The sequence below is a fragment of the Phacochoerus africanus genome, chromosome 5 (assembly GCF_016906955.1).
Source record: "Phacochoerus africanus isolate WHEZ1 chromosome 5, ROS_Pafr_v1, whole genome shotgun sequence".
NCBI lineage: Eukaryota > Metazoa > Chordata > Mammalia > Artiodactyla > Suidae > Phacochoerus > Phacochoerus africanus.
In genome coordinates, this window is record NC_062548.1 from 89,753,356 (window position 1) to 89,779,465 (window position 26,110).

General features: G+C 38.1%; 1 long non-coding RNA gene across 1 annotated transcript in view; it reads right to left on the minus strand.

Annotated features, from left to right (window-relative positions):
* LOC125128052 (uncharacterized) overlaps positions 1-26,110 on the minus strand; it is a 361,128-nt gene that overhangs the window by 103,795 nt on the left and 231,223 nt on the right. The window contains exon 4 of the long non-coding RNA XR_007135124.1: positions 14,859-14,974. This is a non-coding gene — a long non-coding RNA (uncharacterized LOC125128052). The remainder of the gene's footprint in view (positions 1-14,858; positions 14,975-26,110) is intronic.

Here is a 26,110-nt window from a genome sequence, read left to right on the forward strand (position 1 = left end):
GGAGAGAGGGAGGAATGAATAGGCAGAGCACGGAGAATATGGGGGCCAGTAAAAGTGTTTTGTATGATACTATAATAATGGCTACATGTCATCAAACATTTGTCAAAACCCACAGAACAGCTAAAATGATCTTAATTTAAAACAAACTTTAACTGATAGTGATGTGTCGGTGTTGGTTCATCATTGTAACAAATGTATCACTGTGATGCATAATGTCCACAGTAGGGGAAACTTCCGGTATTTGGGATTAGGGAGTATGTGGGAACTCTGTGTACTTGTTATTCAGTTTTGCTGGGAACCTAAAACTACTCTAAAAAATAAAGTTTATTAATTTTTTGAAATAGAGACTTCTCAAATTCATATCTTGAAAGTTCAGGTTCAGGAGGTCTTGGTTGGGGCATGGGAATCTGTTTCATAAATTCCAAGATGACTCTGATGTACAGTTAGGGTTGAGAACCACTGGGTATATCTTGGCCTTCTCATCTTTCAAAATATAACCATACTATTTGATTTTTTTCAAACCTTTAATCTCTGGTAGGTTTAGTCTTGTAAATTCATCAGTACTGATATGTTAACATTAGATAATGCTTATATGTCAAATGTTTGCATTTATAAAAGGGTCTCTTTCTCTATGGAAGTGCTTAAACTAACAGGAATCTTGTATTATAGGCTGGCTGTCTCTAAAGAACCTAGTCATGAAGCTAAAATGATGATGCTTTTCCAACACTCTGTTCCATCCATGCCTTTCCATGGAGCAAAGAAACAAACAAGATATCAACAATCAGGGACATGGCAACTATGATTCTATCATTCACAAGTCCAAATTCCTTCAAAAGAACAAGTGATACTGTTAACTAGGCCCTGCAAGCACATATAAAACAAACAGCATGATTGGAAAAGAGAAAATTAAAAATGGCATAAGGAAATTTTTCTTTCTCCCATAACCAAGTATACCAGTCCCACCCTTTGGAGCTGAGCTTAGATGAACAGAATAAGGGTCATGGAGTTCCTAACACTAGACCTTTCTTTCTACATAACCCAGAATGATGTAGCCCTCTATTTAAAAAGCAGTAAAAAGGATGCAAATGTTCTCCCTTGAAACCCAGATGTTTTCTATCTTTCTAAGCTCCAATTATTTCAACACATTATTTAGCCCCACTCTCATCAGATCAGGGCCACCTGTTATATCCTCTGCACACTTTGAGAGATTTAATATTAAGTTTGTATTTATGGTTTATCTAGAAAAGTCAGAATGCAATTGAGAGGATGCTTTTAAAGTCATCTTGGGGTCAAAGGATGTGTATATAGCAGATTAACAGATAATTAAGACACTGTATTGTGTAGTATAAACAAAATCAAACCTAATTTTGTGATTCACTATTACATATATTTGGATATCATCCATGACTAGAAAACTCATCATCTGAAATAAAACTACATGCCAGAAAAGCATAATATAACATTATTAGACTATAAGGCAATTAATTTTTAAAATTTCCATTATAAAGTATTTTATTATAGGAATGTTCTTTATTACCAAGATAGGTTTTTATATTTAAATGTTCTATTTTTGTCTTGTCTGAAATTAAATATATTCACTCTTATATCAACACAATATGTGACTTGAGATATATATAATTATGTATAATTGTCTTTCTTATGATAAATAAGCATTTGCATACACACACGAAAAATCCTATTTAATGTCCAGTCAGCAAATAAATGTTAATTGAGTACCTATTATGTGCCAGGAACTGTTCTCTGTTCTTGGAGACTGCAGGGAGCAAAACATACAAAGTCCCTGCTGTAGTCAAATGTTGAAATAAATTTCCAGATAACACTGGGAAAAAAAACTATGTTCTCACAAATGAACAAAAAGACCTAACATTGTAGAGTTAATAATATCACAATATTCACAGATTTTTCTTGAGCTTCTGAAGTAAATACTATTTATTATGCATTATTATGCATTATTCCAACACTTTAAAATTTAGCAGCAGATGATATTATTTATCATAAGACAGCTACTAAAGTAGAAGAGAAATGGGGAAAATGAAAGTGAGAAGCACACCTCATTCTAGTCATCTCTCTTGCAATTGAACATGTGTCAATTAAGAAAGACACTGAGGAAAACCCAATTGCAAAGTCAAACCATTAGGTAATATTGCTTAAAACTCAAGGATATTTACTTGGATTGACCTTAAGACTTCCAGTGTGGCTAAAACACTGTTACAAATTAGCCTGGCTGCGGTTTGGGGAAGCTTCTTTTTTCCCATTTTCCTTCATTCTCTGTGGAGATGTGTGGCAGAATCCTCATTTACTCTCTTATCTGAATGCCAAACAATAACGCCTCTTTCCCATTCAATTTTAACCTTAGATAAATGTAGTTTTAAAATCTAGCAGTCCTGGAAAGATCACTGTAGAAAGAAGACCTTTTTTCCCATCTTAAATACAACTTCAAAGTGGCAGACTGGAAAATCTCTGCAGGCAAATGTGATGTTACTAAAGAAATCACACACTTACCTGTAGAGATTCTACAGTCTGACATCTTCAAGCATCGAACCATTTCATCAACCATGCTTTTCTGTATGCAGTTCTTTGACTTGAAATAAATCTGGATTGGAAAAATAACCAACCTATCACGAACTTACTAAACTCTGGCTTCTTCTAGAATTCTACCACTGAACCACCCATGCACCTCTGGCTTCTTCTAAGCCGGGGGATATACATGCCTCATGATGGTTGAATCCCACCAAATTAAATTATGAGATAAGAAAGTTAAAATGGCTTAAAGAGTTATCAAAGTGTGATCCCCTAACTAGCAGCATCAGCATCACCTGGGAACCTATGAGAAATGCAAATTCTCATGCCACCCCAGGCCTCCTGAATCAGAAACTCTAGACTGAGTTCCAGTCATCTGTGTTTTAACAAGCCTTTCAGATGACTCTGATTCACACTGAAGTTTGAGAACCACTGGCTTAAAGAAAACAAAGATTATTACTGGAACACTGAATTCAGAGATTTTCTGATGTTATATAATTTATGAAAAAAAATCAGACAAAATAATATGTGTTCATAAAAATATTGTCTAGGATATATTTCTTTTCTAAATTGCTTACTTAATACTAAACATAAACATTAATAATGGAATGAAATATCTTCCTTTAACTTTTACTTTGCCAATGAAATTGCAGAGCTCTGCTTATTTCCTTAAAAATAAAGAGTTAAGAAATCTTATTTAGGAGGAGAAAACGTTTTCATGTTTGGGAGGATTAAAAGGGTACTGACATCATTCAAGTCATGAGCCATAATTCTTATTAGATTTTATTGCTACATTCTTCGCGCAGCTTTGGAAAGTTATTCCTAAGAGCACAAAATATGCACTTAGACTGCACACAGAGAAGGAAAATGCTCTCACAATGAAATTATTTTAGCCTGACCCAATGATATTTGAAAGGCTCAAGACTTGTTCTCTATGTCACATATCTTTTCAAAATAAGAGATGAGTTATATAAATGTGTCCTTTTCAATATCCTTTAGAATTTTCCCTCATACGATAAAAGATCTAATTTTATAAACTTAAGAAAATTAGTTTCCTTTCCTCTCTGATATTATAAAAATTGCATGGCTGAAGGGTAAAAAAAAAATGTTTAAAATTATAACTGAACTTGGCCTTAAATGACAATGAATAACATATACAATCTGGTTCTTATATAACAGAATATATTTTCTAGAATTTTGGTATGCCTGTTAATCAGTAACTTCTAGTAGCATGCTAAAAATTTCTTTTCAGTTTCATTCACAATGAATTTATTTTTATTATTTCTGGACCACACCAATTTCCCATGATACGATGGAAAAATTATAACATTCAAAAACTGAATTAGATCACACAGAAGATGTCAACTAAGATTATAATAATAAGGTTTGGCTTATTCATTGAAAAGTGAGAGCCCAGCTAGGTACAGAATCTGCAAAGACAGTGCTGAAGACCAGCGAGATGCTTTAGACACCGCAAACAACCCTATATTTCCTTAGATGAGGATCAAGAGGCTCACTAAATATCAAAGTTCTTTGCTTTTATTGGAATTAAATCCACTCAATATTAATGCAACTACTGATCAGGAGCTCTAATGCCACCAATAATAATAATAAAATGTAAACAAATATATGGAAATTGATATACCAAATCTTTCAAACATGGGGCTCATTGCAGGTTACAATAAAAAGTGATGCTAGGAATTTAGCATCCTCCCAAGCAGTAAGAAAGCTACTGACAGCAACGGCTAATAGCTACTACTGTCTGAAGCAGTATATACACATTACCTAATTTAGTCCTCGCACAGACCTGGTAAGGAAGGTATTATTAAGAGTACCATTTTATGAACGAAGACACTGAAGGTCAGAAGACATAAATGCAAAGGAAAGAAATTATCTGAATCTGCACAACTATACGTCTGAGACAAAGTAGTATGGAGGAACAAGCATGGAACAATGGGTGAGGAAACCTAGATTGTGAATATTTGACTCCCCATCTTATGGCCTCTCTGGGTTCCAGTTTCCGCTCATCTTTAAAATAAGCAAAGTACCCCCTTTCCTGTTTGCTTCCTATGTTAGTCACTTGACAACATTAAAGATCTGGGAAGGTGTAGGATCTTGTTATTATGCTTGGGGTGAACTGGCAAGTTTTGGGGATGACCTGGTTTCTGGCTATTTCCCCCATCACTGCTGCAGAAACCATAAGAGAAAGAATGCTAATGGAAGTATTGATTTGCCTCTATCATTATCTCCTCCCACGCACCTGGCCTGCTGTCTTAGCCAGCTGTCTTTGATCATTCTTCTCTCCAGGCTCTGCCATGCTCCTTTGTCCCACCCCGGAGATCCCAAGGCCACTCATCTTTAAGGCAAGCAAACAGCTCCTCTTGAAGGACTGTACAAGACAAATTCATATCATCTTTTTTCTTCTGAAAGGGTAGAAGATTTCCTCCTCTTTACTTTCAAGAGTTGTCAAGGTTTTTAATAAATGTGTAACTAAAATAACCAAGGCCCAAGGGCCTATACAGAAATATAGCTTAGCTATAATGTACTACCACATAGGAACCTGAACTTCCTAAATGGATACAATCCTGACAGATACTTTGGAACTCCTATTATTCACAGAAACTCAACATTTAAAATCTATAAAAGAAAATAGTGACCACTTACTCTAACTCTATTATTTATTGAGCATTGACTGTGTGCTAGGCATTTTACATGCACTGTCCCATTTAATCTTCTAACAATCTTATATGAAGTTGGACTATTAATGGTCCTATTTTGAAGATGAGAAAATAAAGCCCCTAGAGTTTTAATAAGGGCCTTGAATCAGTTCTGTTGGACTCCAAAGTCCAACATCTTAACTACTACCCAATTTTAAGGCTACAGGTCATACAACTGTTTAGTGGTAAACCTGAAAATAGATCTCAGTTTCTTCGCACCGTACAACACTTCATCCTACATAAATGGTCTATATTCTCATAAAAGTGCCCTAAAGAGTTATTCAAAATGTGAAATAGTGGACTCAAAATCAAAGCTGCTAAGTTATAACCCACTGGCTAGAGTAGGCACCAAGGAAGAAAGTTTTGTATGAATTCTCCATCTATTTATACTTTAACCCCAATGGGTAAAATGCTAAAATATTGCCTTTCTGTTGTTGTCGACATGACAAGCCATCAAACTCATACATCAGTATGAAACAGAGCTCACCCTTTCCTAATTTCTGCTGGCAACCTAAACATCAAGGCAAAGCAAATCATTAGTGTATTTGCAGCATCGCAGGGGGATTTTGCAAGACCAGGCTTGAATTAGTACTCATAAACAGGTAAATGTTACCAACTTCATTACTCATTATCATATGTGTATATTGCTTGTCAACTGTCTTCTGTGAAGTTCAGCTGAAGGACCCATTAAGGATACTACGATATATAAAAAATAAATAAATAAATCTTTACATTTAATAACTGGCTTTTTGTTTTCTGTCTTGGTAGTCACCTACCATGGTGGCTGCCATAGACAACTTCCTTCATCTCATAAATGATTACCTACCAAAATAAAATAGCATGTAGTGAAATGTGATCTAATCAAAGGTATGATTAATTGCTATGCTAACTTGTAATATTACTTCTTTAAAGCAAAAGAAAATACAAAGTGACCTTTCTTGAGTAGCTTTAACTCAGCGTTAGTTTCCCCTTCTGTATTTCTGTTTCTCATCATCTCAGCTCTTACTTTCTTTCTATCCTTCTATTCTCTCCCTCATATCTGCAAAATTCAGAGCTGTATTTGGTTGTGGAGAGGGGCTGAGGCAAAGAGAAAATCTTTTCAAATGATGTGTAAAACAACATCATCATTAATTCACATAAATTATTCTTTCCCCTGAGGTTTCAAACAAGAGCTTCGGAAGAACTAAAAATCGTATTTCTTTGCACAGGTTATTGCTTTAGGGAAACCAGGGACCACCATGTGTTATATGAAAAAGGTAACTTATCACCATTATCATTATTAAAAAATATTTGCTGAGCATAACATGTGCTTGGAATAGTGCCAAATGCTGTTATGTTCTTAAAAGCTTTAGGCAAGAAAGACCAGGTAATCCTTTTTTTAGTGTAAATTTCCCCTTTGAATCTTAGTTTTCAATGTCCTAATGAGTTTGGGAAGTATATAAAATTATCCCTCATTTCAGGATTTAATTATGATTTTTAAATCAGATTTTTATTCAGATTTAAGCATCCCACTTTTAGGAAATTTTATGGATTTTAAATATTTTCCCCAACTCATTTTTAGAACAAGCCCTCTTTTCTCACTTAATACATGAAACCCTGTAATGACCACATTTAACTTTATCTGTCAGAAAGATACAAATTCATTTAAGAAACAAAGCATGTAAAAACTATGAGTAGTAAATATTTATAAAGATGGTAATATTCACTTTCCTGACCTGGGTGGTGGTTAATGGGTGTGTTCACTTTGTGATAATTCATCAAGCTGTACACATATGATTTGTGCATTTTTCTCTAAGTGTATTTACCTCAGAAAAATAACTGACACATCTATATTTATGAAGAGTCCTGACATCCCCTCCCCAAACACCTGCAAGCACAGAATAACTGATTTCACTAGGGAGTAGTTATTCTCCCTCTCCTATGACCTTCAGTTCTTGCCCTAGAGACTAATTCTCCAACCTAAGCCCAAAGATATTGTTTTAAGGGCCTCCCTCCAGTCAGATATTCTCCCTTTAGGCTTCCCCCACCCGCCATGGGTTTTCTTCTGTAGACTGGGCTCCTATTTTCTCTATTAGGTCCTTACCTTTTCTTAATATCTCAAAAACAGTGCAAAAAAAAAATGTTTCCTTCATTTTTTTCCTCCCAGTATTATATCTAGCCACCCTCGCTGCTGCCCACAAGTGCTGCTTTTAAAAGTGCTGGCTCAGTGGCTTTCTCAAGCTCCTCTTAAAGAAAGGTGCATGTGATTAGAAAATGACTATGCCTTCTTTCTCTCTTTCCTTTTCTCACTGTACCTCCGGAACTTGTATTTCCAGAAAATGAGTCCATTGTTTCCTTGCAATCCCACAGAAAAGTACAGCTATTAGACACTATCTCATTTTCAGTTTGATTTCTATAGGCACCTTCCTGATACGGCTGTTGTGAAAATCAAATGAAATAATCAATATAAAATATTTAGTATGAGTCTAGGCCTTATAATCATTCAATAAATATTCAGCTTTTGTTACTGTTATTAACAGTAGTATGATTATGGAGTTCCCATTGTGGCTTAATGGTAACGAACCTGACTAGTATCCATGAGGACACAGGTTCAATCCTTGGACCCATTCAGTGGGTTAAGGATCTGGCATTGCCCATGAGCTGTGGTGTAGGCTGCAGATACAGCTCGGATCTGGAGTTGCTGTGGGCTGTGATGTAGGCCTGCAGCTCCGATTCAACCCCTACCCTGGGAACCTCCAGGTGCCACAAGTGTGGCCCTAAAAAGACCAAAAAAAAAAAAAGAATAGTAGTAGGATTAGCTAAGGTTTTTTGTTTCTTATGACAATAGGTTCAGCTCAAATTCTTTTTTTCTTTCAGGTTTAGTGTTTTAATTAACATACAGCAGTGTATAAGTTTATGATGTACAGCATAATGATTTGACTTACATATTACACATGTCACACAGTAAATTTAGTAAACATCCCTCATTCCATAGAGATACAAAATTTCTCGATCTGTGCAAATTACTGTAATGCTGAGGGAATAATAATATAACAGCTATCATTCATTAAGTGTTCTATATCAGCCATTTTTAGGCCCCTAGCAATCCTTAGAAACAGATATTGGGATCCCATTTCAAAATTTAAAAACTGAGTTTTTTCAGAAGTTACACCATTTTTCTGGGTCATTAGCCAATTAGTTTGAACATGGGGGTGCATTTGCTTCTAAAATAACCCCTTCTTGTAGGATGTGCATCCTGCAAGATTGTGATGTGGCACTCAAACCCTCAATAAGAAGCCACTGAGCCCCAGTCAGGCACTGTGAGAAGAAATCTCAAACCAGGCCCCAGCCTCTAAGGAACAGACAATGGGTAAGTCACACCTGCTGCCCACCATTTTGTTATTTCAACCTAAAGCATTCCAAAGTTTCAAGTACTTAACCATCTTCCACTCTTTTGTGTTTGGTGCTTTTAGCATCTCTTCCATCATCCCAAACCAAGTATCAGCTTAGAAAACTGTGACAAATTTAGAGACTAACATTTCTTTTCTGTTGCAAGAATCTTCAGAGGTCTGGGATTCTAGACTCTCCCCTAAAAATTTCTGGGATAAACTTCCCTCCGTCTTTTACTGCAGGTGTATGCTACAAAAGGAGGTAGGTATAAGCTGATTCAGCCACTGCAACTACAGCCCCATTGAGCCATGATTGATGCCTTGTGTCACTGAAGCTAGTTATTGCTGTTTCTCTGGTCTCCAGAAAAATTTTCAACATACTCTTTCTTTTTTTAAGAAAGGGAAGGGAAGGATGGGCATACGCCAAGTCTTAAGGGTTATAATCCAATTATACATAGGCAATCTCTAGTGACTGTTCTAATAGCAATTACTTCATTTATTTCTCTCCAATTACTCATATTAATATCATTATCCAACCTGCTAATGGCTTTCCTTGAAGAGGTTATTTATTCATCTGCTAAGCTCCGGTTATGAAAGATGCATTGTGTCCCTTGAAGTACAGCTGGCTTCTTTTTAAAACTTTGTAGAAGCTTGAACTAGAAGGATAAAACCTTTTTTATGGGAGTCATTCTTTACATCAGCTACACTTCTGCTCTGTCATTAATTGTGACTACCTATTCAAGAATGTCTCCACCATTCAGAATGTGGAAAATGTGCCAGTGGGAAGCTCAGCTCAATAGCAGTTCTGGCTTCAGCCTTGGGCTGGACACCCACTTATGCACATTATGACTCAGATTCCCTTCTCGTAACGCCTTATCTCTAGACACCATTCTCCATGAATCCCTTTCTCTATTCGTAATCACTTCTAATCCTCCTGCTCCTCTGTCTGACCTTCTCTTCCCACAAAAATCCAGAAAGTATGCACTTAATAAACAAACAAATCCATTGACAAAGATAGATGTATTCAGGGCAGCTTTACCAAAATTCAGCTTCAAACTGGTATTTAACAAAATTCCAGCCAAAATGCGCATTTGTAACTCCAGCCAACTATTTTATTGAAACCAATTCAAAGCCAAACATTTTCTGAATGCCTACAAGGCTGCAAAAATAATAAATACTGTTTGGCTATCTTTCAAACCTTGGGGGATTCAAAGTCCTAATCCCAGAAAGAATAAGAAGACAAGGTAAAAGGAAGCAGACCTGAAAAATGTTATTGCCTGGAAAGTGACTCCCATCCAGAAATCAAACAGAGGAAGTTCATTTGGGGAACTTTCAGGTAGTCACCACAACTACCAGGAAATTGGGACACAGAAGAGAAGCATATTAAATGGATTCTTATAGGCCCTCTCACCCACTAGCACCTTTTCAGTTGTTTTTTAAAACAGATTTTCTGCCTTGTTTTGAGGTAACTTCCAAAAGGGGGATTGCAGAGGACACCTAAATGTGACCAGATCAGCACTACTCCAGTTTCAATATAAGTTTGAGTAACCAAAGACCAGAGATGTTTCAGAATTTAGACTTAAAGCCTAAAGGAAGACTAGATTGGTAAACAATGCATCTCAAATAATGGAGTGCTGATATCCACAAAGAAGAGAAAGCTGAATTATAAATATAGCTTATAGCAACTCTAGATACCATGAGGTTGTAAGAAACCATAAACATCATGTAAACTCAGAAGCCCCTCTGTGTAGAAACAGAAGTGCCTCTTGACTCAACACAGCTCTGGCACACCCAATAATAAATCAGTCATTTGAGCAAGGTACAGAGTAGGTATGCAAAACTTCTAGGAAGAAAGAAAATAACAAAGATGACATAAGCATAAAAAAGAGTGGGAATTCCCATTGTGGCTCAGAGGGTTAAGAACCCAACAAAGTGTCTGTGAAGATGTGGGTTCAATCCCTGGCCTCGCTCAGTAGGTTAAGGGTCTGGCATTGCCACAAACTGTGGCATAGGTTGCAGAAGTGACTTGGTTCCCAGCTTTGCTATGGCTGTGGGTGTAGGCCTGCAGTTGCAGCTCCAATTCCACCCCTAGTCTGGGAACTTCCATATGCGGCAGGTGTGGCTGTAAAAAGAAAAAAAAAAAGTGGAATTTTGGTACCTTTTCTAAAATCTAGAGGCTAGAAATTTTTGTAAAGAAAAAAATAGAAAAAGTAATTAAGTTAACCAAAGCACATGGTAGTAAAATTAAAACAAAATAGGAGTTCCTGTCGTGGATCAGCAGTTAATGAACACAACTAGTATCCATGAGGACGTGGGTTCAATCCCTGGCCTCGCTCTGTGGGTTAAGGATCCAGCATTGCATGAGCTGTGGTGTAGGTCGCAGACACAGCTTGGATCTGGTGTTGCTGTGGCTGTAGGCTGGCAGCTACAGCTCCAATTCAACCCCTAGCCTGAGAAACTCCATATGCTGTGGGTGTGGCCCTAAAAAGAGAAGAAGGACCCCCCCCCAAAAAAAAAACAAATAAAACTAGAGTTTATTGAGTATCCATGTATCAGATTATTTACTAGGTAGACATTTTCACAAATATTATCATGTTTAGCTCTTAAAAATCTCAGGCACAAGTATTAAAATGTGGAAACCAAGGCTTCAAAACACAAAATAATTTGCCTTTAAAGCCCAGAGCTAGTAAGGGGTTGAATCAGGAATCATACCCGTCTACCTCACTCAAAAGTTCATGTGCTTCCCAACATCTTTTGCTATGTTCTACAGTCAAGCTTGCAGGAAGAAAGCTAATCCTTCCAAGTTTTCAAGAGGTCTCTAAATAATTCCAGCTTTGGGTAAAAAACACCAGCCTTCAGGGAAATATTCAAACTGCCACCATCTGAACAGATCCAATGACGTTAATAGGAATTTCTTTGTTACATCTAAATACAAATCTACAGAAAATCTCCAACAGAACTAAGATCACAAATGCATACATTTCAATGCTCCCAAAGATGTCTGTAGAAACATCCTACGCTGGATTTAGAGGCTCCTTTTCTTTGGTAATCTCTGAGCATGATGCATAGATACCGTTAGAAATAGCTTACTCCTTGATATTTTGCTACTGTTCTTTCAGTTTATTTGGCCTATGTACTATCTAGCCACATTAGCACACCTCTTTTACCAAAACTGCATTCTATCAGTTTCCTCCTTTTTATTTTTAAAATGCTCATCACAGCAACCTAGCAGGGTGGCCTAAGCAACAAAGTGTGTATCTGTGTTCTCCCTTCAGAATCCCCCCCACTGCAGTTGTGGGCATGTCATACCCTGTCTCGGGTTCCCCCTCAGCTATCTCATCTTCCTCATTAATGTACAGTATTTCCATTTATGATCTTTTTTTTCTAATGGTTTCTTTATTCTTGCTATGTGTCTACAGTCACTTGTCAGTGTTAAACCGCCTAGAAAGAAAGGAAAATCAAATCTAAGGTGAAGAGCAAAGGAAAAAAAAAAGGACCATCATGCATGTTGCTTTGAAGTTGCATCTGATTCATCCTAACCCCTTGAGAGAAAAGACATTAGAAATGACAGGCCCTTGTTTTTTCATAAAGATAAAAATATTTGATTTATTTTTGGTCCTGAGCAACTTGACCCCAGAAGGTAAATTTATAACTATATTTTAAATGTTAAATCCCAATGAGCAGACCTTTTTTTTTCCCAAGAAGTTGCTTTTACTACTAGTAGGAGTTCATGTGAAAAACAGGATGATATTCACTTGTTCTTTCTCAATTGTTTTGTAACTCTCTATTTACCTGATTTTCCCCCCAAAAAAGCAGTTTTTCTAACTCAGTAAATCACCACTATCCTAATTCTCTCAAGTCTCAATTATTTAAGGACAAGTTATTAGCTGGAATTCATAATTCTTTGCTTCAGCAAACACCTGATTTAGTTCAACACTGTTTTATTGAATACTTATTACGTACCAGGTGCTATACTGAGAACTGTATGGCTGAGAATATAAAGATGAATAAGTTTGGTCCTGAATTTAGAAATTCATAATCTAATAGGGAGACAACATGTAAATAAAAAACACCATTGTGTACAAAAAGTGCCAAAATAAAGTACAAGTCAAAAAGGGATTGCAGAGAAGGAAGCCTGAAGAGGGAAAGCAGTGTCTGATGCTAGTTGTAGATTGAGTGTGTGTGTGTGTGGGAGTGTGTGTGTGTGTGTGTGTGTGTGTGTGTGTGTTCAAGGAGGGAGAGAGAAAGAAGAAATCATTCTGAGTGAAAGTATAATACAGATCATTGGATTCTTGGAACTTAAGCAGTTTGTTATAGCTGGAGTCTGCAATGCAGGGGAAGAAATGGTCAGTATGAAATGACACTAGAGAGAAAGGCAGGAGAAATCCCTGCCAGACTGCAAATCCCAGACCCCAAAACAGACTACAGAATCAAAATATAGACGTGCTTCTGGGGGATCTACATTTGTAACAAGCCCCCCTGTTTCTTCTTATGCTCACTGAAGCTGAGAATCCCCGCAGCAGATGGTGGAGAACCTCTACAGACACCTCCTCCTCCCTCCTTTCTTGATCATTATCCCTACCAGTGATTAGCCCCACCTAGTGGACTGAAGGAACTGAGGCTCGTGGCCTGATCCAATTTAGCCATAATAAAGCGACTTGAACAAAAGGAAAGGACATGGAAATTACCATCTAAAAAAGGTAAGACCAGGAACCCCCTTGTCACAACTACCCCTTTGGTGAGTACATGTTCATTACTTTTTTCATGTATGGTAACTGTTGGTTTTCTTGCCTGAGGAAATATTTTAGGGTGCTTGGCTCTGATACTCCCCAAATCTTTGTAAAGCTTGTTTATAAGTGAGCTCTGAGTGAGTGGTTTTACACCTACCTATACTCCTGCTTGATTGTATTTCTTATTATGTAAAGATCAAATAGAACAAATCCTTTCTGAATGCAAATATCATACTTTTACAACATTACATGCAACACTGCATATGCCAGAAATGTGTAAAAATAAGGTTTCAATTCAGCAAGTAGCTGAGTAGCTTGATAATGGTTCATCAAGAAAAAAATCAGGGAGACCTGAGACTTCCAATGAGTCTTCTGCTAGCAGGCCCATGAATAAAACCATGCTTCTACTCAAGGCACCTGCATGATTTTCTTCTTGCAGGTCTAACCTGGATGGCTGTGAGTTGGCTTAATCTCAGCTGGCAACTGTGAGATGTTCATACAATCCCCCACAGTGGTCTCTGGGATTATGCTAAACAGAGCAATTTCCTTGCCCTAATGGATCAAAAGACTTGCATGGCAACAAAAATTAGAATACCAGATTTCTATTTCATGACCTAAAAAAAGCTGCTATGGCTACTATTTTGTGTTCAACCTCATTCCATCTTACTAATGTCTTTTTCTAAAGTCCTGTTATACTGCAAAAGCAACTGGAAAGGCCTTTATTAAATTCATGTGCTAATTATAGTGTTTCTTCAAAGCTACTTGTTGTTTTTTTGTTTTGTTTTGTTTTGTCTTTTGTTTCTTGCAACCAAGGGAGTTTATGTGTGAGAAGCTGAACCTAAAATATTTTCCTTCCAAAAGCTCCTCCCACTCTTTTTGTGGGTGCTACTAGGTCAAATTCCAAGCCATCCGAAAGGCTGTCAGGCCCTCCTCAAACTTTCATTGCCTAGATTATCACAGCAAATGGTCCTTCTTCATTCCTTCTGTGAATGTTTCACATTCAACTATCCTAATTGATACTGAAATTAAAGGTCAGCTATGGCTCAGGCTAAGACTGCCACAAAACTTTTGAACTGTACCAAATTCCAATTCTTGGTGACCCCCAGAAACAGGGGCAGAAAACCATATTCTGCAAAAAGATTGAGAATAAATGTTAATTCCCTCGAGTAAAAAATGAAGACTGGTTCTCTTCCTCATTCACCCAGCAATACAAAGCAAATAAGATGGAGCAAATTTATAATTAAATGTAAGATTAACAACAAAAAATTAAAGATGCTATTTCAAAGGTCTCGACTGGCACATAGCTCTTTGTGTACCCACAGGAAGAAAAGAAGCCTGTGCGTCTGCCTGATTACATTCCGTTTCTGCTATTGAGGCAGATTAGTATGACCTATTAGATTTTCTAGCCAGAAATTGATATTAGGAGTAGGAGGTCAGTTTGAGACTAGTTATTCTCAGACTAACAAGACAAATACTGAACTATAAGCCAGAAAATAACTTACCTCTCATAAGAAGAGGGCTTCATAGTAATTCTCCAGGCTCGTTAGGACCCTTTAAAACTGAAATTTTCCGAATGCTGTCTATATCTTCCTGTTAGCTAAAATAACGTTTTCTTCCCCTAGACATAAAAAAAAAAAAAATTCCATTTCTTAGTGACAATTTTTCAAAAAGGACTGAAAAATTCTTTTTTTTTTGCTTTTTAGGGCTGTTCCTGCAGCATATGGAGGTTCCCAGGCTAGGGGTCAAATATTGGAGCTACAGCTGCTGGCCTATGCCACAGCCACGGCAACGCAGGATCCAAGCCACATCTGCGACCTACACCACAGCTCATGCAATGCTGGATCCTTAACCCATTGAGCGAGGCCAGGGATTGAACCCACAACCGCATGAGTCCTAGTTGGATTCGTTTCTGCTGTGCCACAACAGGAACGCCTGAAAAATTCTTTTTTCAAAAGGAAAGAATATGAATGAAATTCAAGAGAATAAGAAATAATTTTTAAATAATTGAGCACATACTATGTATCACACACTCTTTGTTGCCAGGTTTGAACTTGCAGTGAGCATGTTGTTGCAATCTGTAGATATTTGCAGTAATATCTACACATACAGGCACCATGGGAGCTTTTAGGAATGCCAATGGCAAGGGCTCCACAACAGATGAATTAAATCACAATGACCAGGGTGGACTGAGCATCACTATTTAAGAGCTACCCAGAGGATTCTAATGTGCAGCCAGAGTTGAGAATCACTGTATTTGAACCCAACAAGAAGGCTGAGATTGGACTGGAGTGAGAGAAGAATGATAGGAATTGGAACTGGTATGATAAAGGGGTGGCCCAGGCTAAGGATTTGGGGTTTTAATGTAATGGACTTGAGAAGCAAGTGGAGCGTTTTACTTAGAGAAGAGGTATGACTTGTTTGTAGGTAACATAGAACCAAATCATTTATAAACTTTTTGTAAAGACAAATATTTGTTCTAGATTCCAAATAACTTCTTTGCAAATAAGCTTTAGAACTATAGGCCATAGGATAAGCAGTTCCCACCAAGAAGAGAGCTAAGATGAAAGAACAAAAAGGAAACTGAGTGAGGAATCAGGAGCCCTAACTCCTGTTGTCAAATAATTAGCTGTTGTTACTGTTTTAGAAAGAGGAAAATCACTTATCTTTTCAGACATATAGAAATCTGACCTTTTATTTTTAACTTAAAAATTCTAGAATTACATGTTGGTAGTAATTAGCATCAAAACAAAGGGAGGATTTGGCATCTTTACCAATGAGACATTCATAGTATTATTAGGTGTGGTTAATTTATGCCAGTCCTAACTAAAGATGGAGTACAACAGGCTCACTATCTGGGTCCTTTTTAGGGCTCCCAAGAATTAAGTTCTCGCCTCAATCACCAGCACCAAGACCATGGCATTTGTTACTACACCCTGAAGACTATGTAAGTCAAAGTGAAAGCAGCCATCCTCTCTCTAAGAACAAACAGGCAGAGCCTATTATGAGTCTGCAGGCCTGTACCTTAACGTGTGCTCAATCTGAGATCCTGAGCTATTGCCTTAAACCTGAATTCAACTTCTGCTCAGCACAGGTAGCCATATTCTGTTCCGTCTCCAACCTGTGTGTTCCCGTCTGACCACAGATCCCAATTCACTAAGCCTTTGAGCATTGCTCATATCAGACCTCACCTCTAGACCTAGACTAGGCTTTGTCCTTAGAAACCACAGTGATTGTGCCTGCCATAGCCTGTAGCTATTTGGGGCCCCATGCAAAGGGCATCCCAATATAGTTAATTTAGATACTGTGTGACTTTGCCCTGACCAGATGTCCTGGCATGTATTGCACATAACCTGTGGTACCCAAAGCTGGTGCTGAAGGTTGTCTAAGCATCTCTGGCTTCCTCCCCAGGTATACATTTCTAGTCCCATATGTCCCACTACCACCCAACCCCAGTGCCTACCACAGAGGCAGAAGTCCAGAGGTCAAATTATCTCTCCACTGATTTCCTGGTTTTCCTTACTACCTGACAGTTCCTCAACTGAGAAAAGGTCTTCTCTTAAGCTTATTCAGACCAGTTCAAGTTCTTTCTGTCACCAGGAGGCCTATGAAGTCACTGAGAGTCAAAGTAACCAGAGACATCCTAGCAGCACCCCCATAAAACCTGCAAAGTCATCCCAGGCTCACATTGCCTATCTTCTGTGGATATCCTCCAGATTAGAAAACTTTCTGTAGCCCTCTCCAGGCTATACTACTGGAATATGAACAATTGTTGAATGCCCAGAAAGTGCCATCTTTGTCTTCCTTTGCAACTCCCCTATTAAAAACTACAACAAAACTAAATAAAAATGGCTGTGTTTTCAGTGATCATTCAAAGTCTCCATGAACTTCCAGAGCTGTCTTCCATTAAGGTAGAGCAGGATTAAAGCAAGCACTCCTGGCTACAGACTCAGTTCTCTATCAGTTAGAGCCTCTCAAGATTGATAACCTACAAGTTTCCTAATTTGGGCCTATCTAGCCCATTCTTCTGAGCAATCACCAGACCAGGAACTTCTAAATAACCACCCTCTTCTTTGAGGGTTAAAGCATTACTTAATTCATATCCTCAAACTTGCTGTACTTGTGCCCACACTCTCCTGGCAGTAAACATGGTGGTCTGGAGGGGGTAAATATGGGGAAGGTGCTAAGCTCAGCCAAAATGCTTGACCAAGAAGAAACTCTAGCTTCAAGTTCTGCTCCCCATAAAATATAGTCACATTTCATTTTCCATTCAAGAAGTTCTTAACGCCAATAGGATAGGGTACCAAGCTCTGCAGGAGGAATGCAGTCATGAACAAACCATCCCTGTCCTCAGTCTAGTGGAGGGGTTGGTTATTAAGCCAATCATGCAAATATCTCCATTGTAATTATAGATGGTTAACTGCTATGAGCAAAGGATGAGGAGACCTCATCTAGACTAAAGGTGAGGTAGAGATTTGAAGATTGAGTAGGAGTTGTATGAACAGAATGGTGAAAACGCTGGGAGAAGGGAGGGGGCGATCAACTCTAGAAACAAATTAGGCTGTCCCCTGGCTATCTGACAGTCTTGTCAGCTGGAATGGCCAAACCAGGAAGATATATCTGGAAAAACCTCTGGGAGATAACTCTGGAAAGAGTGACCATCTGTAAGATAACTCTGGAAAGGGTGACCCTCTGCTTTTTAATTCTATTATAGACACTTTAATTACTATAAGATGCCTTTAGCCTACACAATGCTCCAAAGATTGCTCAAAACCGGGACCTGGATTTTGGATCCTCCTGTTTTATGATGGCCTATCTCTGAGTTGTCTTCCCTAAATACCATTTTGCACGGTCCACAGGCATATGAGCCATATATCCAAACTCAAGTAAACTCAAGAACTGCAGAATTTCTAGTCTGTGATTTTTCTGGGGTGAAAGGAAATGAAAACAGGAAGTTTCAAATTATCCTTAAAAGACCTGTACTAATATAATAATGTCTAACAAACAACATTCCTAAATCCAATAATTAGTAAAACCTGAGCTTCTGTGGGTGCTTGATTCTGGCCTTTTCCCTTCTAAATCATCACATTCAGTTACTGCAGTCCTGTTTAAGTTCACCTGTTTCAAATAGCCCACATAGTCCAGGCTAACAGCGTAGTTCTCAAATTACAGTCTCTGGACTACATCACCAGGGAACTTTTACAAATGTCAGTTCTTGGGCCCCACCTCAGATCTTTTAAATCAGAAACTCTGAGTGTGTGTCCCAGCACACAGTATTTTAACAAGCTCTATGGATAATTCTGCTGCATGCTTAAGTTTGATTACCACTGCCCTATATAGGACCTTTTGCCCATTTCCATGAAATGCTCTTTCCCAACCCAATTTCCTATAGCAGTTTGTAATGAGAGATATTTCCATATCTAATGATCCCAGTCCTCAGGTCTTTCAAAACTTGTAGTTTTAGACCAGGACCTCCAAACAGTCATTAGAAGCCTAAAATTGTGACATGTGGGCAATTGGACTCCTGTCCAGTTACTTTTGATAAATGACCCTAGATAAATGACCCTACTTAGAGATCACACAGGAAGTATTTGCAACAACCAAATCTTGAGAGACCCTTCTCTTTACCTACTTTTATTTCCTTATCACATTCCTCCTAATTTATAAAATGACATAATACTAATTTTTTAGTTACTGCTAAAATTAACTCAGTTCCTTAACCAGCCAAATCTAGTTGCAAAAAAAAAAAAAGCCACAAAAAACAAAAAACCTATACCTACAGAGAGACTGTGAGTTATAGGGGAATATCATGATGGACTGACTTTTGGGGTTCTCCTAGAGTTCCTTCTCCAACAGAGTTCTTTAGGGTCTCCAGTACCACTTTGCTGACAAGTCCTTTGACTTTACAAAAACACTCTCTATGAAAAGCATATAAACTTCAGGGAAATGTTTGTTAAACAACTGAAATAACATACTTGATCATAGATAAGAGCTCGATATAATAAGAACTTGATATAATAATTATGTCCCTGGAGTATTTTAATGTATTCCAAAGTTTCACCATCTATAAAATGAAAATACGGTAAAAACTTAATTCTCAGGCCTACTTGGGATCCAGATAAAGAAGACAGACAAGTAGCAATCAGTGGACTCCAGTCTCCATTCTGAGACCTCCACCTCTCAGCTTTACCTTTATTCTACTTCCAAATCCCCTGCCCAATTACTCCTTAGCCTTTATGTCTAAAATAGCTCCTGTAAATCAGAAGTTCCCTCAGACAGAAGGATAGATTTGCTAAGTAATACTAGATCCCTCCAATTAGTCTATATTCAGGGGAATTCTAGAGGACTAGTTAGAATGTTCTAATGAGATCATAAAAAACTGACCTTAAAAATTATCAATAACAAACCAGTAATATTCTTGGGGTTGTATGCGTGGCCATAGCGTTTTTCTTGGTGTCATGTGCCTCCTATATCTACTAATTCTAACTGTATCATTTCAGTGAGCTAGAATTCTAGAAAGGTTCCAAAGACATAATAAATATCTTGAAAATGTATATACAGTTCATCCTAATCAATGGATCATTAAATGATCATTAGACTCTCTTATTCAAATCTACCTTATTTTTTAATATTTTTAAAACAATCATTAAAAAACAAGAATGAGGAGTCCCCATTGTGGCTCAGCAGGTTAAGAACCCGGCTAGTATCCATGAGAATGTGAGAGTGACCAATGACCATGTTCAGAGGGTGAAGGATCCCACATTGCTCCAAGCTGCAGCGTAGGTTGCAGATGCATTTCAGATCTGGAGCTGCTGTGACTGGTGTAGGCCCACAGCTGCAGCTCCAATTCGACCCCTAGCCTGGGAACTTCCATATGCCATGGGTGTGGCCCTAAAAAGCAATTAATTAATTAATTTAAAATAAATAAAAAATACTTTTCCACACTAGTTTGCCATGAAATAAATGATTGTGCTAAGTGAGTCTTATACACATTACATTTATAATATCTCTCTTAATAAACTGGGTAAATTATTCATTAGTATGACCTTGGATTGATTTATCATGTGACATGTTAAAAAGAGTTAACTGCAAATTTCAGGTATAGGAACAAAGGGAATATTTGCTGCATTTGGAAATAAGTGATACTTGACATAATTATTACAGAGTTTTTGATGTCGCAGATACTGCATCAGGAACTGATTGGATAAGAACTGGTCACCATCAGTTCTTAATGCATTGCCTTCAGCATCTAAACAAGCATCAGTAAACATCTCAAGTTAGATTTGCTATGATGTATTTTTGGTTATACAATATGGTTAGTTAAGCACTCTTAATTACCCTAAAGAGAAATGTTTCTGAGATAAGTGGTCCCAAGATGCTAAAACACCTATCACTATCCCACCACTCTTATAGATTAATGGAACCAGAGAAGTTAATCTAGTTCCATATTTATGTCTTTAATACACTTATACCTTCCTTGCTAAATATGTTAGTATGAAATAAAACAACCTAAAAGTTGCTGATCATTTTTATAACTTGTGAGAAAAGTGAGTAGACGTATTTGGTTTGCTATATTTGCTTATCTTTTTTTTTTAACTTAAAGGGTTTATGGAGTTTAAACAGACATTGTTATTTGAATGGAGATTATTTCCCATCATTACCACTTAAGTAAATATAAGCAAAAATGTTGGAGTTCTCATTTTGGCTTAGCATTTAACAAACCTGACTAGTATTCATAAGGACGAGGGTTCAATCCCTGGCCTTGCTCAGTGGGTTAAGGATCCAGCATTGCCTTAATGTTGGTTGTAGGTCACAAATGCAGCTTGGATCCCGCATTGTTGTGGCTGTGGTGTAGGCCGGTAGCTACAGTTCCAATTGGACCCCTAGCCTGGGAAACTCCATATGCCGCAGGTGCAGCCCTAAAAAGACAAAAAAGAAAAAGGAGAAAAGAAAAAAGAAAGAAGAAATGCTACAAAGAAATTACTATAAAAAACAACATGTTATAAATAATTATACTTTCAACTAGCCTCAGTTCATTTTTATTTCTAGCATTTTCTAGCTTTAATGGTCAAGGTGGTTTGACAAGCAAGTTCATTTTTCTTCACTTACAAATTCACTTATCAGACATTTATTGAACACATATTATGTGTCAGCTACTATTCTCACCTCTGTGATACAGCAGTGAGAAAAGTCACTAAACTAATAGAGCTTACATATTAGTGAAGGGAGCTAACTAAAGACCAATTTATATTTTGTTTAAAAACAAGGGTTTTCAGGGCAGTAACAGTCCTGAAATAGATTTAACATGGATTGAACATTATTGTATATGAACAATAATACAAATTTTGTGGATAATTATAGAATAAATTTGATAAGCAATTTAATAAGTTACCATAAATGTATGCTATACATATACTATATATTTTTTTCATAGCTGAATGTGTTCCCCAAAGGGAGAAAAGGCTACTATGCGGGATCTCTGAAAAGTCTTTACTGCAGGTAATGTGAGACATAAATTTAATGTTTATCAAATTTGAATACAACCCAAATCTGCGCCATAAGGCCCAGTTCCCGTGAAGAAACACAGACCAATGACCATAAGTAACTGTAAAAATAATTCCTACTTCTTGTCATATCTGGCAAAGAATATTAAAGGAAAAATAATTCATAACCTTCAGCTATTCTTCTAGAAATCTCCATTCTTGTTCTTTTTTTTAATAATTATTTTTTTCCATTATAGCTGGTTTATAGTGTTCTGTCAATTTTCTACTGTATAGCAAAGTGATCCAGTCACACATACATATATACATTCTTTTTGTTCACATTATCATGCTCCATCATGTTACTAGATATAGGTCCCAGTGCTATACAGCAGGATCTCATTGTTTATCCATTCCAAAGGCTAAATAGTTTGTGTCTATTAATCCCACCTCACACCAGTCAGATGACCATCATTAATAAGTCCACATAACAAATGCTAGAGAAGGTGTGGAAAAAAGGGAACCCTCCTGCACTGTTGGCGGGAATGTAAATTGGCACAACCACTATGGAGAACAATATGGAGGTACCTTAGAAATCTATATATGGAACTACCATATAACCCAGCAATCCCACTCTTGGGGATATAGCCAGACAAAACTTTCCTTGAAAAAGACACATGCACCCATATGTTCACTACAGCATTATTCACAATAGTCAAGACATGGAAATAACCTAAAGGTCCATTGACAGATGATTAGATTAAGAAGGTGTGGTATATAGACACAATGGAATACTAGCAGCCATAAAAAAGAACAAAATAATGCCATTTGCAGCAACATGGCTGAAACTAGAGACTCTTATACTAAGTGAAGTAAGTCAGAAAGAGAAAGACAAATACCATATGGCTTTCTTATATCTTTTTTCCATCTCCCTTCCTCTTGCTTCCCCAATTCATTCATGCTATTCATATTCATTCATTCTCTCTCTTCTCTCCCTCCCTCCCTTCTCTCCCTCTCCCTGTCCCCTTCACTCCCCCTTCTCCCTCCTTCCCCTTCTCTTGCTCTGGCTCTCTTCTCTCTCCTTGCTCCTCCCTCCCTCCTTCTCTCCCCCTCCCTCTTCCTCTCCCCTTCACTCCACCTACCCCCTACCCACTCCTGCTCTAGCCCTCTTCTTCTCTCTCCTTGCTCCTCCCTCTCCCTCTCAAGACCTTACAGAATCAGACCCCTAGGCTCCCTTTCAGTCAGCTCCTTCCATTCCTCCTTGCTTGCTATACCCAACTCTGCTCCATTCTCCAGAGAGTCACATAGCTAGCCCTCTCACTTCAAGTCTCTACTCCTTTTGAGAAAGGCCTCCTCCAACTACTCTATTTAACATAGCCCCATGCCCCACAGCCTGTCACACTCTACCCCACTACCTCACTTTATTTTCTTCCCACCTATCACTACTTGACATTGGTTTTATAATTGTTTGGGTTTTTTTTATTGTCTGTCTTCCTCACCAGAATGTAGGTGGCTTGAAGGCTGGGACCATGTTGTTCACTGTGGTATCCCTAGAATTCAGAAGATTTACTAGCACATAATAATTGTTTGAAAAAAAATGAATAGACTGTACTGGAAAACATCATTTTAACTCTTCTTTCAAGAGCAATATTGCATACTTAAATATGAAAGTTTACAAACCTTCTTAATTAGGTCCTCAGAACTTTTCTCCATCTATAGTCTCTGCTGAGTGGGTGGGGGGTGAAGTTGGTATTGAGTTCTGAATATTTAAATACCATACGTATGCTAAAGAACCGCAAGTTCATATTTCTAGCCCTGACTATTACCTAAGCTCTAGACCAGTATATCCAAAGGTTGAATTGGATTGATTAGAATAAGATCCTGAAAATTGTACTGGGGACCTGTGGGAAGACCCTGATGAAGCTGAGGACATAGAATCTCTATATTCTGAGGAGTCTTCTTTGCCAGTAGGAGTGGCCTCTTTACTCCCCACTCCATCTCCTCACCTGAAGGTATTAACCCTGTACTGCCTGAGGAAACCATAATGGCCTTCACTGAGATAGCTTCCCTGCAAGACCATGCTAAGTCTCCTCAGGACCTACCCTACCATCCCTCTTTGCTTCTAGATCTATAACTAGACACAAGTCCCAACAGGCCCCTAAACGTGAGGTACAAAGTGTGACCCATAAGGAGCTGCACTACACTGCAAAAAGAACAACTTGAGTTTTCAACACAGGCAATTAAAAATCCAAGGCATATGTGTGGGAATGGATAAGAAGAGTGAGGGATGATAGTAGAGAAAAATAGAGTTGAATCAGAATTGACACAACACTGTAAATCAATTATATTTTAATAAAAAGAAACAAAGATAAATAAATAAATAAGCAAGCAAACAAAAAGAAGTTGAATCGGGCTAAAAATTTATTGATGTGGGCTCACTAAGTAGAGACTCTTCATCTAATGTTACAGCTCAGGGAGTTAGAATGGGCTCTAACAGTCTATTTGATTAGTTGCTTGCCTGAAACATGGACCAAAAGGTAACTCACAGTGAGCAAGTTAGTGCCAGAGTCACTTTGGTCTAATGTAGAGAAAGGGATTTAAAGACTTAGGGAGATTGTATTGTTAGAGCGGATTTGTCATTTAAGACCTACTCACTCATCCTGGGAGGATCCAGAGACATACCTTTCACCATGACTGTGAGAAATTAATTCATGAGGGAACCTTATATCCTTGAAAAGTTTTGTGAGCACTCTTCTCGGTAGGCCAGACCTAACAGTGAGACCTGAATTAGGAAACCTGAATGTAATTGGAGTGATTGAATCCCCTGGTGCCAGGGGCCAAGTGGTAGCACTCAACCACCAAAGGCACAGTGGGCATGATTACCACAATGGATAGTAGTCAAAGTGGCATTCAGGACAGTCTGACTCTTGCAGATCTACGGTATTGGCTAATCAATCATGGCGTTCCTAGAAGTGAAACAGAAAGCCTACTATTTCTTACTTATCTGTATAAGCATACAACTTCTAGGACAAGTGAACAAAAACCTAACGTGAATTATAAAAATAGAGTCATGACCCTCAATCAATTCCGAGCCTTGAGCCAGTTTACAAGCCAAGAACCCAGTGAATGGAGGGAAAGGCAGAAACCCCTTGAGGAAGGACCCCAGTATACTGCCAAAAAACGTATGCTGTTAATCTTTCTCCCAGCCATAGCCAAAGGGACCTATAGCCTTTTACCAGGGTAACATTTATTGGGGAAAGGTAATAATCAGATATTTGGGGGACTTCTGGACACTGGCTTTGAACTAACACTAATTCCAGAAGAACCAAAATGCCACAGTGGTCCACCAGTCAGAGTAGGGGCTGGAGGTCAGGTGATCAATGGAGTTTTAGCTTAGGTCTGTCTCACAGGGTGCTCAGTGGGCATGTGGACCTATCCTGGGGTTACTTCCTCACTTCCAGCATAACTAGAATAGAGATACTCAGCAACTGGCAGAATTCCCACATTGGTTCCTTGACCACAATTGGCTATTTTGTTTAAAAAGGCCGAATGGAAGTCACTAGTACTGCCTCTGTCTAGGAAAACAATAAACCAAAAGCAATGCCCTATTCCTGGAGGGACTACAGAGATTAGCGCCTTCGTGAAGGATTTAAAAGAAATAAGAATGGGGATTCCCACCACATCTCTATTCAACTCATTGGCCTTTGCACAAGACAGACGGATCTTGAAAAATGACAAAGGATTATCATAAGCTTAACCACGTGGTGACTCCAATTAGAGCTGCTATATCAAATGTGATTTTATTGCTTGTGTAGATTAACACATCTGATAGCTAGTATGCAGCTATTAATCTAGCAAATGCTTTTTTCTCCATACCAGCCAATGGGGACAACCTGAAAGAGTCTGCTTTCAGCTGGAAAGGCCAGCAATACACCTTCACTCTCCTACCTCAGGGGTATATCAATTCCCTAGCCCCATGTCATAATTTAGTTCATGGAGACTTTGATCACCTTTCTCTTCTGCAATATATCACACTGGCCCATTACATCAATGACATTATGTTGACTGAACCTAGTGAGGAAGAAGCAGCAATTACTCTAGACTTATTGGTAAAAATTCAGGCACCTTCTACTTCAGTGAAATTTCTAGGGGGTCCAGTGGTATGGGGCATGTCAAGAAAGCTCTTCAATGGTGAAGGAAAAGTTGTTGTATCTAGTCCCTACTACAACAAAAATAAAAAAATAAAAAGGTACAATACCTAAGGGGCCTCTTTGGAT